General features: G+C 32.4%; 1 protein-coding gene and 1 long non-coding RNA gene across 2 annotated transcripts in view; one reads left to right on the forward strand and one right to left on the reverse strand.

Moving 5' to 3' along the window:
• Window positions 1-16,194, reverse strand: part of MESR6 (misexpression suppressor of ras 6) — a 697,505-nt gene that overhangs the window by 38,402 nt on the left and 642,909 nt on the right. The window lies entirely within an intron of this gene.
• LOC147910107 (uncharacterized) lies at window positions 1,438-13,492 on the forward strand. Its single transcript, XR_015544337.1, has 2 exons — window positions 1,438-1,968; window positions 9,417-13,492. It is a non-coding gene; the product is annotated as an uncharacterized LOC147910107 (long non-coding RNA).

A 16,194-nucleotide genomic window follows, 5' to 3' on the forward strand; every position in this document is an offset into this window, starting at 1 on the left:
CCGCTGGAGTTCTCTCTCTTTCTGCAGTCAATTTCTCTCCTTCTTACTTCCGCTCGATCTCTGTTCCTCTTTCACTTCGCGACTTTCCAAGCCGTGACCCAATGCGGGAAATGAGAAAATGATAAGAAAATATACCCTTGGAAGCTGCGCAGACTAAGATGAGACTCGGAGGTGTGAACGAACGGAGTCACGTGATAATGGGTTTAGAAAGCATTATGTGATACCAAATATTTAAATGTCTTTTCATAAAAATATTTACATTAATATGTTTTTTTGATGCCGATTATATCTATTTTAATTTTCATTTTTAAACTTTCTATTTAAATGACTCCATTTCTACTAAAAACATTTCTCGCTATATTATAGCAAGTATTATATTCTATGATTCTACCTTTACAATACACACACTCACACACACATATATATATATATACACACATATACAAGATCTTAAATTTTTACTTTTTAGAAAAATAAACTGTTTAACTGAAACTTAATATTATTAATCTGGAAATTTTTCGTCATTCACGTGCCAAATCAAATATTATTTTAAATACCAACATGCTGTTTTATATAGTCATTTACACAAGAAAAGAAAAAAAGAGAATAAAGGAAAGATAAAGAAAGAGAATACACAATGCTAAATAATCAAACGACCTGTGATTTAAAACGTACGGCATTGCTTTGGTATAATTCTTTATTACAATTTCTTATTTTATATGCGTAAGAGAACTCGTCGTAATATCTTGCACGATACCCACGAAAGATTCGTCGAAATGAGCACAAAGGCGGAGCGGAAAGTCGTGGATGTGCGTGAGCGAAGGAGAAGAGGTTGGTGGAAAAGGAGGGGCCATCGAGGACATAAATCTTCGAAGCTTTCTTATCAAAGGTACTCCACCGGGAAATGGCGGCAATCTTCTAGGTTCTCTTCTCGTTTTTGAAATAAAGAAGCCAATCACAAGGCCGATGTGGCGTTGATCCAGAATGCGAAATAAATTTAATTTTAAATTTATTATGTAGGATAGAGAATCCCACACGTTTAATATATCCCTATAATATATTTCATAAGAATATAATATGCGTACAATCAAAACTTTATAATAAGAAATTGGATAAACAGAAGAATAATAATTATTCTATTCGGTTATAAAAATTAAATTTCTGCGAAATTGCACGGATCAAATGACTTTTATATTAATATAAAAATGTTTAATTTTATGTGACTAAATATTATTATTGTAAAAAGATACTGAAATTGGATGTTAAAACAAAGTAATAATTTTTAAAATATTTTGCAAATAATAAAAGAACTTTGTATATATTCAGACAATCGTGAAAGAAAATAAATCATCCATGTAAAAAGTGTATCCTGATATATAATTTATTACTCAGTTTTTAATATCTTGTAGTTAATAATTCAAGATAATGCAATAGCGATGGAAGATTGGTTCGGCGATCACATTAATCCATTAAACGTGGCGAACTTGCTTCAGCGAATTTGCGGCAATGCAGTCACTATCGTATAATGCATCTGCGCACGTATAGTGTATACTCGTTATCTTGGTAGTTGGTCTCTTCTTCAAGGAGTGTAAGGCCAGAAGAAGAGGGGGAAAGAGAAAGAAAGAGAAGCCATTCTCGAGTCAAGGAAAATAGGAGTGCTATTGAGAAGAGAGAAAGAGAAAAGAAAGGTAGATGGAGAGAGAGATCTGATAGGAAAAGAGAAGAGGACTCTTGGCTTTCGCAAGTATTATCTTGTCAGCACGGATAACGACACCTTGGCGTCGTACCTACGGCCCTCATCAATTATAAATCCCACCCACCAATCGCGATATTCCGATCCCACCACAGCTGCAACCGCGGATCGAGACGTCTCATTATCTCGCTAGTCGGACATTGCGGTTTCATCGAGCCGTCTTAAGAAGAAGGAGAAATACTGGCCCTAGACAGAGGAAGCGTTTTAAACACAAGGTATTGTAAATTTTCAGATTTTTGTATCGATATTCTGATTTAAAATGAGGATTTTGATTCGAATCTAAAATTATTATAAGAGCATCGCCCCCATAGTATATTTATTATTTCTGATGAAAGAAAAGAATCTATGTGTAAATTTGATGTAGATTTACTAAAGTGAAAAATACTCAGTACTCAATTCATTTACTAGTTATTAGTTATTGCGTTATTAGTTATTTACAAATATTACCGAAACCTCGATGAATGGTGAAGATGTACGGCACGAAATACGGAAGATCCATTTCGAATCTCACTGAGGTAATATTTTTCGCAATAAATTATTTGTAAATTTTTATTAACATCAGGTTGTCAGTATTTAAAAAAAAATGTTTATTATCAAGAAGTTATTAAATTGCTTGTTAATTTAAAATTATTATTATCTGGTTTTGCTCATGATTGCGTTTTATGAATGTAAAAGATGTCGATGCGGGTTTGCAAGGATTATATATAGGATATAAATTTACACAGAAATATTTCAGCACTAAAAATATCGTAAGAATATAGGATTTCTCTTATTTAATAATTCTAATTAAATAGTCAATAATTGCTCAAAGTTGGACAAATGATAATAATAGATATTTATTTGATCAGCTGCAATATTTAAACAACACTTAATAATAATAATTACAGATTTATATATCTTGGCTAATTAATAGCTAAATAATAGAAAAAAAATCTATATTTTAAAGAATTAAATTAAGAGAAAAAGGAGTATATATTTTAATGTTTTATTGATTTTAAATGTATATTCAGCATCATTCTTCATTAAGTAGTTGATAGATTTAAAAGCTTAAAAAAGTACAGGGCAAATGTCAAGCTTCGTTATTAAAATACAACAACTCCATCATTAAGAAAATTCAAATGAATGGTTTGTTCGAAGTCTATGAAATGCGATGTCCCGCCAAAGAATTGTTTGAATTCTCTCGGTCTCGTTCTCGTGCAGCCGTCCTCCGATTTTACCCCCGATGGACAAATGGCGTTTTGCTATAATGAAGGGTTCGTGAGACAGCCTAATAAAAAGCAGATGCCATTACGCCTCTTGTCCTCGGCTTTTTGTTTGCCAGGGCCTGATACATTTTCTTGCTGAGGCCCAACGGCGGAAGCTACTTTCGTGATGATTGCGGCGATATCTTGATATCTTTTGTCCCTAATGATGCTTAGTAATGACGTCTTGGAACAATATCGTTAACAAAAAAACCGCTTTCAAGATATCGCTGGCAGGGCTTGCTAAATTATATGTGAATGCGATGAGAAGTGTTACATAAACCATAACGAAGAATTATGACGATACATGGGACAATACAGGATATTGCAATCGCAAACATATAAAGAAAAAAAGTGTTGCAGATATTTATATTATCTTATCAAACTATCATAATATATATTATAATTATAATATTATATTATAATTATAATATATATATATATTAATATTAGGTGTTGGAATTAATTCGTAGCGTTTTACAAGTGATGGGAAGTACTTTCATTAATGTATTTTTTAATGCTCATGTGAAATAAATAACATTCTTTCATTAAAAAACGCTACGAATTAATTCCAACACCTAATATATATTATAATATATAATAAAAATTGTACAAATATTAGAAAAAAATTTTAATGTTATACTATATAATATAATAATACATTTTCAGGAATTGCACACAAAATATATATAATTTATATATAATAATATACATAAATCTTTTCATAGAAATGCGTAACAACAAAAATTAAAAGTTTATAACAACAACTCCGTCGGAATATTATAATGTGAGACTTCGTCATGAAAGATTCGTTCTAAAGGTAGTAACATAATGTATAGCGGATCGTATAGCAGGTTATCTACTACCAGGAATAAGCATTATGTAAATTAGGACCCAGTTAACCCTTCTATCAAACCTGTTATTCGTTAATGAAAATCTGGTTGCATGATTTCAGGCGTTTATTAAATAGTACATTTAATCATTAATATTTATTAATAAAAATTTTTTTATTTACACATGCATATATATATATATATATATATATATATATATATATATACAAATAAGAAATTTCTGTTTATACAACTATATACATCGTTTTTAGTTTTTAATACTGTTTCGCAAAAGTATTAATTAATTTATTATACAATAAGATTAACATTTTTTTGATTTAATTTATAAAAACACGTGTAATTTATCATACAAATAAAAATAAAAATTAATTTCACAAAATTTCCTTACTATAACATATAATGCATCCACAAAAAAATTGAAAAATTATAAAAATCGCGTCACTATTAGTTTATTAAATTTTGTATAACATTTTTTCTTATCTTTATTTTTAAAGTTGACTTCAAAATAATAAAAATAAAATATTCATACGTATTTATGAAATCGTTTGCTGAGGTACGTTGAGTTATTCTTTTAAAACTTGACGTCTACAACAGAAATATACTTTGCTCATACTCGTATATTTTTATTAGTATTGAACAAAACGCAATTCTTCTACGTAATTATTAAATTCTGCGGAAACAATTAAAATTGCTTACAATTAAGTTTGTTAATGCTAGTCTTTCAATATAAAAAAAAAATAATAATCATAAAAAGAGTTAAGTTTCACGTAACAGTACCAACCCCGTCCGAGCACGTCGCTGTCTACGAAAAAAAGTTACCCCTTAGAAAGAATTCTACTACATCGATGCGTACGGGGGTTGAAAAGGGTGGACTACTTTATCGACCCTCTTGATTCTGAATTCTATTCAATTCTTTACGATTCATTCACCAGATTGTTCTGTCGTCGTTATTTTTATAAGTTTACCTTTATCAAACATTTGTTTAAACTTTTGAGTGACTATAACATTTATCTTTAATTTCACGAACACAAGTAAAACATAATATACATAAATTTATAATAATCACAGTTAGAAATAATTGTGCCAATAAAGAATTTAGTGATTAATAAATATTTTATAAACTAATATTAAAATGCGTGTCTCTATTTTCTTATTATTCAAATTAATATAAAAAGATAGATTTTTATGTATTAAGTTTTTAGAAATGCAAGTAACTAAAGTTATATTAAAAATGTTTCAATCTGCTTAAGTTTCTGCTATATAATAAAGTCTCATTGAAAATTTAATTACAAAATTATTTTATGCTTATCAAATATTGTAATTTCACATGCACATACACACACACATTTATCAAATTATTGTACTTTATATTTAAAATCTAGAAATTACAAACGCACAATCAAAATTCTCATTGTATAAATATATTATTTCTATGTTTAAATATTAAATTACATGTATATTTAAATATTGATGAACATCCAATGTGCTTCTAAAATTCAATCATTAATGTAGTTTAATTGTGTACGTCATATAATTAAATTTATGACAGCACTCTTATTATTCGGCCATAATAATTTATTTCAACATTTTTCTATCAAGTGCTGAAAATTTTAAGATGTAAAAATTACGTCATTATTCAATATCAAGAATGTTAATATTGTACTAACAATATACATGTATATTTTGAAACAAATCAATATTATTATCACAACACGTCGATTTTTATATCTGATATAAAATATATATTTTCGGGTTGTGCACACGCACGGTAAGACGTACGCATATGCGACCCTGTAAGCATTCGGAACCGACATATCGCAGCAGAAATATCTCGACCGTGTAATAAAGCACAGAGAAAAATGTCGAAACTCGAAACCGAGACGAAGCGCGAGGTGCATAATGTACGAGTATCATACGTCACAATCAACTGCACGCGGCGCCAAACGCTTATTTCTCCGATGGCGCTGCCACGCTATGAAATTACACCAACTTGACTTACGTTCGTGAACGACAATCTGACGTAGTCTAAACTCGGTTTCACCCAACGAAAATAATTTTCTCGTATACCTCTAACGGTGTACCGACGTCAGTTACAGTCTAGAATTTTCGGAATTTATTGATAATGGCCAAAATCTTGAGCCGAGCTAAAGAGAAGTGCTTTGCGAATGATGCTTTGAGTTATTAGCTTATTGTAGGTATTTTTTTTTTCAACATTTTATACATTTGCTGTGATAACATGATAATATGTTAATTTTTTTTTTGCCTTTTATTATCTAATACAATGACCTTGTTAAAAATTAATACTTAATAAAAACCATCTGTATTAATTAATTAATTAATTGCTGTCAATATGCAACAATTAAAAAACAATGAATATAACAAAATACAAAAAAGATATAATTTAATTTAATTATTTCTATTTAGATATAAGTTTTAAATTTACAAAAATTAGTATACAGAAAAATTTTTTTAGCTCTCTTTTCTAAATTTTTCTACATACTAAATTTTAATTTTTAAATTTTTATTTTCATTTTTGTAGAAAAATTTCACGAAATGTTATATAAAAGATGTTTTGAATTTAAATGGCCAAACTTTGAGAGAATGCAGGGGATCGACTAAACTAAAAAAAAAGTCCTTTAGAGATATGTTCGTTTTTGCTTCATTTTGGAGAAAATCGTAAAAAAAGACACAACGTAGTTTTCATTTTTGTATTTATTTATTGCTTTCATTTATACTTATTTATTCACATTACTTAGTCACTTGCTTAATGTAGATATTGTTCGAAATGTTAGCCTCTTGCAACAATGCACGCATTGCATCTTGTACGAACAGCTCGTGTATGAACAACAACCAAACACTGATCTGATCAACGTAATGACTCGCCGATCCGGCATTCTGTTAAAAATCGGCACTCATACTCTCGCACTGTCTCTGAAGTATTATATACCTATGTAAAACTGTCGTTGAAGTCATACACGAAAATAATATAAATATTCCGCTTCGAAAACAATATTCCAAAAATTATATTGTCTTTTTTTTACGATTTTCTCTAAAACGAAAGAAAAACGAGTACATTTCTAGAGAACTTTTTTGTCTTAGTTTATTGATTGCCTATTCGTTCCCGAGTTCACTTAAATTCGGTAAACCCTAATATAGTATTTTTATTTTTATAACTACGTATATGGCTGTGATCACAAATCAGATTATAACAATTTATATCAGAAACTGTCAAATATTAAAAATCAGTCGATATGTTCTCTTTTAAGGTCTCAACAAAAAATTCAAGATTTTTACAATTTTCAATAAACGTGCAAAATTATGCACACACGCATATTCGTACCCGTTTCTTCGTAACCACACGCACAAGTGGGGCCCACTTAATAATGTCCTTTGATATTGTCCTTGAGAAATCCAGGATTGCCAACGGGGAATATCGACATTCGACGATTGTACCGTACGAAATTTCAAGCATGGCCAGGCCGTTTGATGACAAGCGCACCCTCGCACGCAGAGGGAGGAAACCGAAATGCGTCCACCCCGTCCATCAAAGGGGGATGAATTCGACCAATTGATGGGTTTGGAGCCGGCAGAGTTTGTCGATCAATCGACAAACTGCGCTCAAAGCCAGTGGCCATTCCTACTCCACTGACCCTATTCGTTCGTTGCTCGCTCCGCTAATATTATAAATTGGAATTTTTTCCTCTCGTATGCGCTACTATGAAAACCATGAATGTCGAAAATGTTTCTTGTATTATTTTATATTTTGTTACAAAGATTCCGACTGTGCAAGCACGATCGTTTCTCACGATGTCGCACTTTCTGCATTTTTTGTATCTTTAAATCCATCGAGATTTGCGTATTGTAGTTAGGTATTTTATTTATCGTAATCGTAAATTTTCCTAGTTTTCGCGTATAAATAGATTTTGTGTATAACATAACAGATAGTTTAGGTACGAACATGAAAATAATTGAAAAATATGAAAAATAAATCAAAACAGAAAAGAAATATTTAAATAATTATACGTAATCATTTCTACTTAAAAAAAATTGTTATTATTTAAAAGAATCTATAATTAAAAAATGATACCTAAGTGGATTCGGCACTCTGCAAACGATTGATATCAAATTGAATAATGGATTTATGACAAAACGCAAAAAGTGGTGATAATTTTAAAATTTACCCATTAATTTCGTTTAAAATAAAAATTTTACTTTCAAGTCTCATTAAAGGGATTGTTTGTATGATTACACTTTTTACGCAAGCTACAATGTGTGTATATCATAGCAGAGGTATAAGACCTGTCGTATTAAAAATAGAAAGAAATAAGTTCATGAAAGCAACGAAGCCATCCTAATAAGAAACACGCCTGATAATCACTGCCTGAGCGAGGTGCGCTCGGCGCGGTACTCGCATGTGGATAAGTTTGCCTTTACGCATCGAGGAACGAGGTGAAACGAGACGGCCACAGATCCGATCGGACAGCGGAATCGCAGGTACCAGGCCGCATCCGCGCGATCTGCCAAGCGCGGCAACCCTATCCGATAAACCGACGGTTTCGATCCTGCAACGTTTAAAGCCTCCTACCTGACACACCTCTTCTCATCTCGCTTCGAACGCTTCTACTCTGTCTCTCTTGATCCTTCTCAGATATTACGTGAACACGATCACGTCGTATTACAATGCGAAATCCCGCTTTTATTCGTCGTCCTCCTGAATATAATACGGCGGGTCCGATGTGGTTAGACGCGAACGTGGCCAGCTATTTTTTATATCAATCCATGCATGAGTTATTAGCATATGGTGCAGTGTGTATCCATACGATAGGCCTGACAGATAACAATGCTTCAACGATTATAAAATGTTACTGGAAATCGGATATACGTACAACAATCCTTTCCCGTTTGCATACTGGATTGTCTAATCGTGTGGCTTCGACTTATATATATAGTGAAATATTATAATTTTACATATTTTCGCCGCAGACTTGATCGTTGATCAAGAAATGACTTCTTTTCTTACCGAAAAAGTCAGACTTTTTTGCAGAAGTCATTTTGTATATTTTAACATTCAAGTAAAATATTATTTATGCTAAATGTAAAATATTATTTCACGATATAAATCGAAGCCATGTGATTAGACAATCTAATATCGATTTATATAGATATGAATAGAGATAATGTTTTGTAGCTATTTTTTGCAAGTTATAAAAATCTTAACCTTATTAAAAAATACTGAATAATTATATATTATTTCAGCTAATATTAAAGCCTGCTACACTGAAAGAAAGGATTGGTTGCTGCAACAAATTAGATGGTAAAATATGGCATAGCATTTTTAATTGGCTGCTGCAACCAATTAAAAATGCTATGCCAATCTTTTCTATCAGTGCAGGAATATAAAATTAAAGATTTTCTAATATACTGCGAATATTTTTTTATAATTATATATTTTCCATATTAATTTATGTTCAAATATTTTTTCCACAATATTTCTATTACAAATAATAATAAGACTAATGCGTATCCATTATTATCAATAAAAATAATGGCTATTCGTATTTTTCCAAGGAAATAAGGAATATGGGCATGACGTGAAATGAAAGAGACAGCGCTGAATCACGGCGAGATCAGGAACTAAAGTCTTCTCCACGTCGAGAAATGTGTCTTGCCATGGCGCACCTCATTCTCGGTTCAAGAGAATCAGAGCTCGTACCCGATGTCCCACCCCCAAGGAAATAAATCTTCGGCCCCGGGCTGTGCATCACCCGTTGGCAAGCAATTTGGGGCCTGGCGATAACTCATACGAGCATCGATAGTACGCCCTTTTATCTACGTATAATATAAAGTGCTCCTCTCGTATATTTAAGCTCACGTTTATATATAATGCATTAAAAGTGTTATTTTATAACACACCATAAAAAATGTCACTTTAAACACGTCTCTGTGTATTTCGATTAGATAGTACAGGCGTATGTGTAAACTCGGCTTGGACTGATAAGAAGGCAATCAATTTCAAAGATACTTTTCTTTGCTTGAAAACACAATAATTTATTGTGACTAATATATATACGCATGTTAAAATTATCCCTCGATAATTTTGTAACTTTTGTGACCAAGCGTATTTCTTTACAGCAGGGTTACGGATTTTCAGTAAGTTTTATTAGACACGTGCAACACGTTATTAATTTATTGTATCTAATTTTACGCATGCATTTATATTACTTGTCATAAAGGTGTGCATTAAATAAAAAGAGAAAACAGAATTTTCAAATCTATTATTATAAAAATATAATTATTTAAAATTATATAAATAATACTGTAATTATACATACAACTCTAAATTTATTCATAAAAAATGGTTGAAAATATTTATTATAAAAAATAATTTTGAAATGACTTACTAATTTGGAAAACGCTAAATTCGTTTTTATAATAAATCCCGAGAGATCAGATTTTCGTCATGCGTTACATAAGCGAAGTCCTTAGACCTTACATATAGCGATAGTATATGAGTAGTCGTGCGTCTTTGCATATAATTAGAAGAGCATTGAATCGACCCTCGTGTCGAACGCCTTTTCACCGTGAAAAAGCAGGATGGGACGAGGGAGGGGTAAGACTGCTAGCATCCGAGTCGAAGGGTCTCCTGTTTTTTTTTGTCCTGTCAGTACGAAAAAAAGGTCCTCCTCTCCAGGAGAGAAAGGGGTTAAGGGCTCCTTCCGCGATCGGCAGGTACATGCCAGTGACGTTTTCCAGAGCATATGCATATGTACTTCGCTAGGAAAAGGGTCGATCAAATTAAACCAGTGCCGTAAGAAAACTGGCCCTTATTTCTCTAATTTTAAGAGCAAACAGAAAGCCATACATCTGATAAATAATATAAGAATCAATTTTATAACGGAGTTTCAAATCTTCACGATCTTTTTTTTATATTATCAAGTCGCTGAACTATTAGAAATCATTTAATTTAATTTCTCTCCCCCCCTGCCCCTTTCAATGAGCCCTTTCAATGAGCCATTTCTAAATTTGATAATGTTTATCAAATTTAGAAATGGCTCATTGAAAAACGTAAAAATTATATTTATTAAATTTGAGGAAATTTAATTATAGTTACAATTTAAAAAGATTTGCAACTATCCAGAGGAGATGAAAGAAATCTGTATTACGGTCCTGCCTGACGCAACCCTTTCCGGCCTTCGGGCCCGTTTGCTTCCTTAAAAATCATTCGCATAAATTATGCATGCAGGTAGTCCGTATTGTACGGTCGCTCATCTCAGCGGGGCCCGATGATAAATTATCGCACATTGAGAATTTTCGCGCTAACGAGGGTTGGAAATTTGAATATCCTTCCGCGAGTCTTTCATTCTCACGACTTTCACCCTCTCCGTCGCTCTTCTCGCGCCTTTCTGGCAGGCTTTCGGCGATCCGTGCCTACCTGAGGCTTGCGAGCGTATACAATAAGTCCGTGATTTGATTTATCGAACGATTTCTCTCGCGTATGCAAGTTCGCGAATAGAAGTACGTTATTATGCAACCATTGATTCGCGAGATATCCTAGAAGCAAACGGCGACTCGGTGATACATGAGATTTATTGATTATCTAGTAGTTTACAACATTCAGAGTTGTATACAGAAATAATGTCTCATTCGAGTTATATGAGTAATATTTCCTTTGTTATAAATTTTACTAATGCAGTAAGCTATTAACATCACGGAAAAAAATGTTGGTTGAATTAACTAGAATTTTAGTGGAAAATCCAGAACGATCCAAAATTCTGATTAAGTCTACTGAATGTTGATTATTTCAACTAGAATTTTAATAAATTTTACCAGAAATCTTGTAGATTTAACTAGAATTCTGGATCGTGTGTTCAGAATTCTAGTTAATTCAATCTTTTTTTTCTGTGATACAACAATGTCTATATTTACAAGTTTCGATAGTATCTGTAACGATTCTCAATCATAATTATACTAATAAAATTAAATTTTCAATTTTTTTACCATCTTGTAAAATACATTGCGTTCATATTGAAATATACAATAATACGTAATTGCATTGTAATGACATGGTGAATTAAACACCGCCGTTCGCGGGCAAACGTTCTTCATCAATGTTCACACGAGTGAGTACAGCATTCCGCTCATCGCGGTGAAATAAGGAGAGTTAATCGTGCCCTTGTTAAGACCACCCGCAATTACCGACGATTACGACGTACATACAAGATGCAGGGGAAGCCGCGCAATTTCGCCCTGATAATCGACGCGCGCGAAATACATTGTGCGTTGTGTGTTTTATGGCGAGAAAATTACGCGCTCCCGTTCCCCGCAGCGAAGCAGCATGAGCGAGCTTCGGGGGTCACCGAACCGGACCGCCCATTGGCGAAAAGTGCGCCCTTATAAACAATCGTAGGGCCGGGCAGCGCGATTCATGATGGCCGCCAGCGAGAGCCGAGACCCAGTGCCCCTATCGCCAGCGAAAAAAGAGAAAAAGAGACATAATGAGTTTCCCCTACCAACCGAGCTTTCGTTACGGGACGCACACCGTAGGGACGACGGCAAATGGAGAGCCGAAAGTAGAAAAGGGGACGGGAACCGGACGAACGAGCGAGAGGGAAAGCACCCCACGCGAGTGATTTGCATACACGGTCAGCCGGCTCTACGATGTGACTCAGTTTCGCGTCGGCGGGGATTAGCTCGAATCGTCTCTCCGCTTTAATGAACTACCGTGCTCGAATCGTCGGTAGTAACCGTCCTCTCTTTTTTTCCCCCTTTTTTTTTCGCTATCGAGAAAATCCGGATAGTGTTGTAAAAATATGCGATGAACTACACGTGTATAGTTCATCGCATGTTCTGTGGAATCGTTGTTCTCGTATTGAATGGTTGGTGATGTTCAGTGATGTGATTGATTAAATTTATTCGTCCTGATAACGAGAATCGTATGTCATAAAAACAATTCTCAAACAAATTGAAAGAAAGAGATTTATAGATACAATTTTTCGATTGATCTTAAATCTCTCTCTTTAGTAGATTTAATAATATATTTAATAAAAGATTTAATAAAAGATAGATTTATCATAAAAAATAAAAAAGAGCGTAAAGTTCTGAAATAACAATCTAGATATTTAATTAAACTTCTGACAATAAAGAAATGAAACAAATGCACTCGTAACAAAATCCTAAACTGTTTCTTGTGTAATCATAGGGAAATAAAAATTTCTGAATTGGAGATCATTATATTAATTTGATGAAAATTTGTACAAACAAATGTAATAAAACAATTGCTATATTTATACTCTCTTATTAATCTATTAAAAATACTCAATCTTTCTTTTCTGAATACGGAAAAACAAGGTTTCTAAGCAGAAAACCATTATAATTAATTAATAAAATTCGGATTACGGAAATAAAATAAAAAATTATTCTATTTCTGTATTTGCCTGTAATAGAAATTCTACTTCTTTTTTTAATCATAAAAAAATTAATTTTTTTTAAATTATTGAAATTGATTTAAAATTCTCGATATTTTGAATAGCATTAGTGTTATAAGAAATTATAGATACTGCATAATATGCAAAATTGCACTAAACATTTTTTTCCATTCTTGAACTTAGTAAACAACACACAATTCTTGAATACGAAATACAAAATTGCATCATAAAACGCAATAAACTGCTCCATTGATATTCACATTTCCTTTGTCTGTCAACAAGTTTTTATTCGCTATGACATTATAAAGGCTTAATTTTTTAGCTCCACTCATGTTATTCACAGAGAATTATCACGTTTATTCACGTTTAGAATATATATATAAATATTAAAAAGTATATTCTAATTATTTATCAAATATTTAAGCAAAATAAAATTAATTTATAATTATCGCATTGCTGCGTGAGTATCACCAGTAATAGCTGCAAAATTGTTTATGCGGTAGCACCTTTAATTGAAATTTTGTTTAATGTATCGTTTACTTAGCAGCACATCTTTGTTACCAATAGACAATAATAAACACTTCACAAAGAATACCGAGTCCTACACGCCTCGCAATATTCACGCTAGTACTTTCATCTTTTCGATGTTATCATCAAATTCCTTTATGAGACTTGTCGTTTTGACACGATGAGACTTAACGGCGTATTATTAATTACTGATACGACTTAAACGAAAGAGAGTCAGCTCGACTGGATGGCGTCGTCGAGAGGCAGCCATGTTGACGCCTGCGTACGTAGCGTCGCGGCGCCTACTTAGGGGGTGTGCTCTGTGTTAGGAGAAAAAGTATTGACTGAACAAAGTAGCGAATCGATTGGATTTTTTTATATTATTTTGCACAAATTTTTATGGCACAGTTGAATTCTATAAAATAATCGAAATCGATTTCCTTGCTGCCGTTGTTCAAATAATTTTTATATTTGCTATTTTCTTTGAAAAAATTATGGATAAAATTTTGTTTTACTTAAAAAAAAATTATAATTATTAAACATTTAGCAAAAATAATAAATTATTTTTAAAAATAGTCCTATATGTTTGTTTATATTAAATAAGAAGTCTCATATAATACATATATCAATATCAGTTTCAGGTCTTTTATTAAATATTTCAAAAATATCTTTTTTATATAATTTAAACAAAACTGAAATAATAATTAATATGTATTTAAATTATTAATATTTATTAAATTTAAAATTATGTTCATAATATTATTGTAAAAATATTTACTTAACAAGAATAAGTTACTTTACTGTAATTTATATTAAAGTAGAAAAGAATTTATCCGTCGATTTAAAAGAATTTTTTTCGCTGATTTAACAAAGGATCGCGCAATCAAACATTTTAGAAAATTAGAAATGTTTCTGGAAAATCTCAAACATTATACATTATATTTACGCAACTGTATATTTGTGCGAATATACTTGCATGCATTTGCGTGTACTGGCATTGTATAATAAAAGTTGTATATATCTCTCTAGCTGCGCGTATATACGTATATATAGGCAGTTGGGACGCAGACGCCGGCGTCGCGACGTTCGACGGTACAGTTCTCGTCGGACGGTCCTTGGAGATGGCAGGATTCGGTCCTGGATTCTCTCCCAGTCCTATCTGCGCACTCGTCTTTGCACGAAGTCCTTTCCTTCCTTCTCCTTCGTCTTAAGGACGTAAGGAAGTAAGCGGGATCGCGTAATTAAGTGAATGCGCTAAACACCGCGAATCTTTCGAGAACGTTTCTTTTTTTCATTCAAATATGACAAAAATTAAGTCGCGCTAATATTAATATTAAAAAATTTTATTCAACATAGATTCACAGTGAAGTGTCTTTGATTTCACGAGTGATTTAATGTTAAAAACACGTGGTTCATTTCAAAATAACACGATTCAAAACCATTTCTGCAATACGCGCGCAAAAATTTTGTAACTTGTTTATTGCAATTAAATGTACTAATTATTTAAAAATGTTCCTTTGTGTCTAAAAAATGTATATTTACTTTAATTGGTGAGTTTATTTATGAAATATATAAAATCTCAAAGATGTGAGAGAGATTTGTGACACATATTATTAAGACATTCGAAAATGAAACTTTGAGTACTTTAAAAAGCGACAAATTATCAGTATCTAAAAAAAAATCACAGTTAAAACAATTATTTCTAGAAATCTTACTTGTTTTATTTGTTGTTTAATTGCACGAGAAAAATCTTTTAAAGAATAAGATTCTGGAAAAAGGCACAAAGTTTGACAGTCACGAAAAGAATTGATTAACAATGGAAGAGTGTAATATTAAATATTTTGAACTATTTGACACTTCTGCACTGGAAATGCATAATCACATACGATTCGTTTATAGAACTCGAATTTCTCGTATAAACTTTTTTTCAACGCGCAAAATCGAAATCACGAAGCGCCTTCGTAGACAGCTAACAGCTGATTGTTTCCTCTTGCGGCGTCGGGCCTTCCTTTCGACTTAATTACGTCAGCGCCATCCCTTCTCGCGTGCGCGACCCTCTCCACATTCTTAATCAACACCCCACTCGTCCCTCCTGTTCTCCTTCAATCTACCTCCATTCATTTTCACTTTCGCTTTCTCTTTTCCTACCGCGTACAAACATTCACGGAACGATTTCCTGATTTCTCCTTGTCCTGACGAACTGAGTACGCGAGCGCAATTAATTCTTTAATATTAAGGTTGCGAAATTGTATATGTTTCACGAAAAAATAATTTCACGGTTCATCTCACTTGTCATATCTCATCATATGAGAGATTCAACGCATTCTACTGGAGAAGAAAAACAACGTGCGGTTACGAGTAAGTACTTTTCTATGCATAATTGATGTATATTTCATATTAAATTTATTATTAAC

Source organism: Acromyrmex echinatior, chromosome 3 (genome assembly GCF_024713525.1).
Source record: "Acromyrmex echinatior isolate Ae372 chromosome 3, ASM2471352v2, whole genome shotgun sequence".
NCBI lineage: Eukaryota > Metazoa > Arthropoda > Insecta > Hymenoptera > Formicidae > Acromyrmex > Acromyrmex echinatior.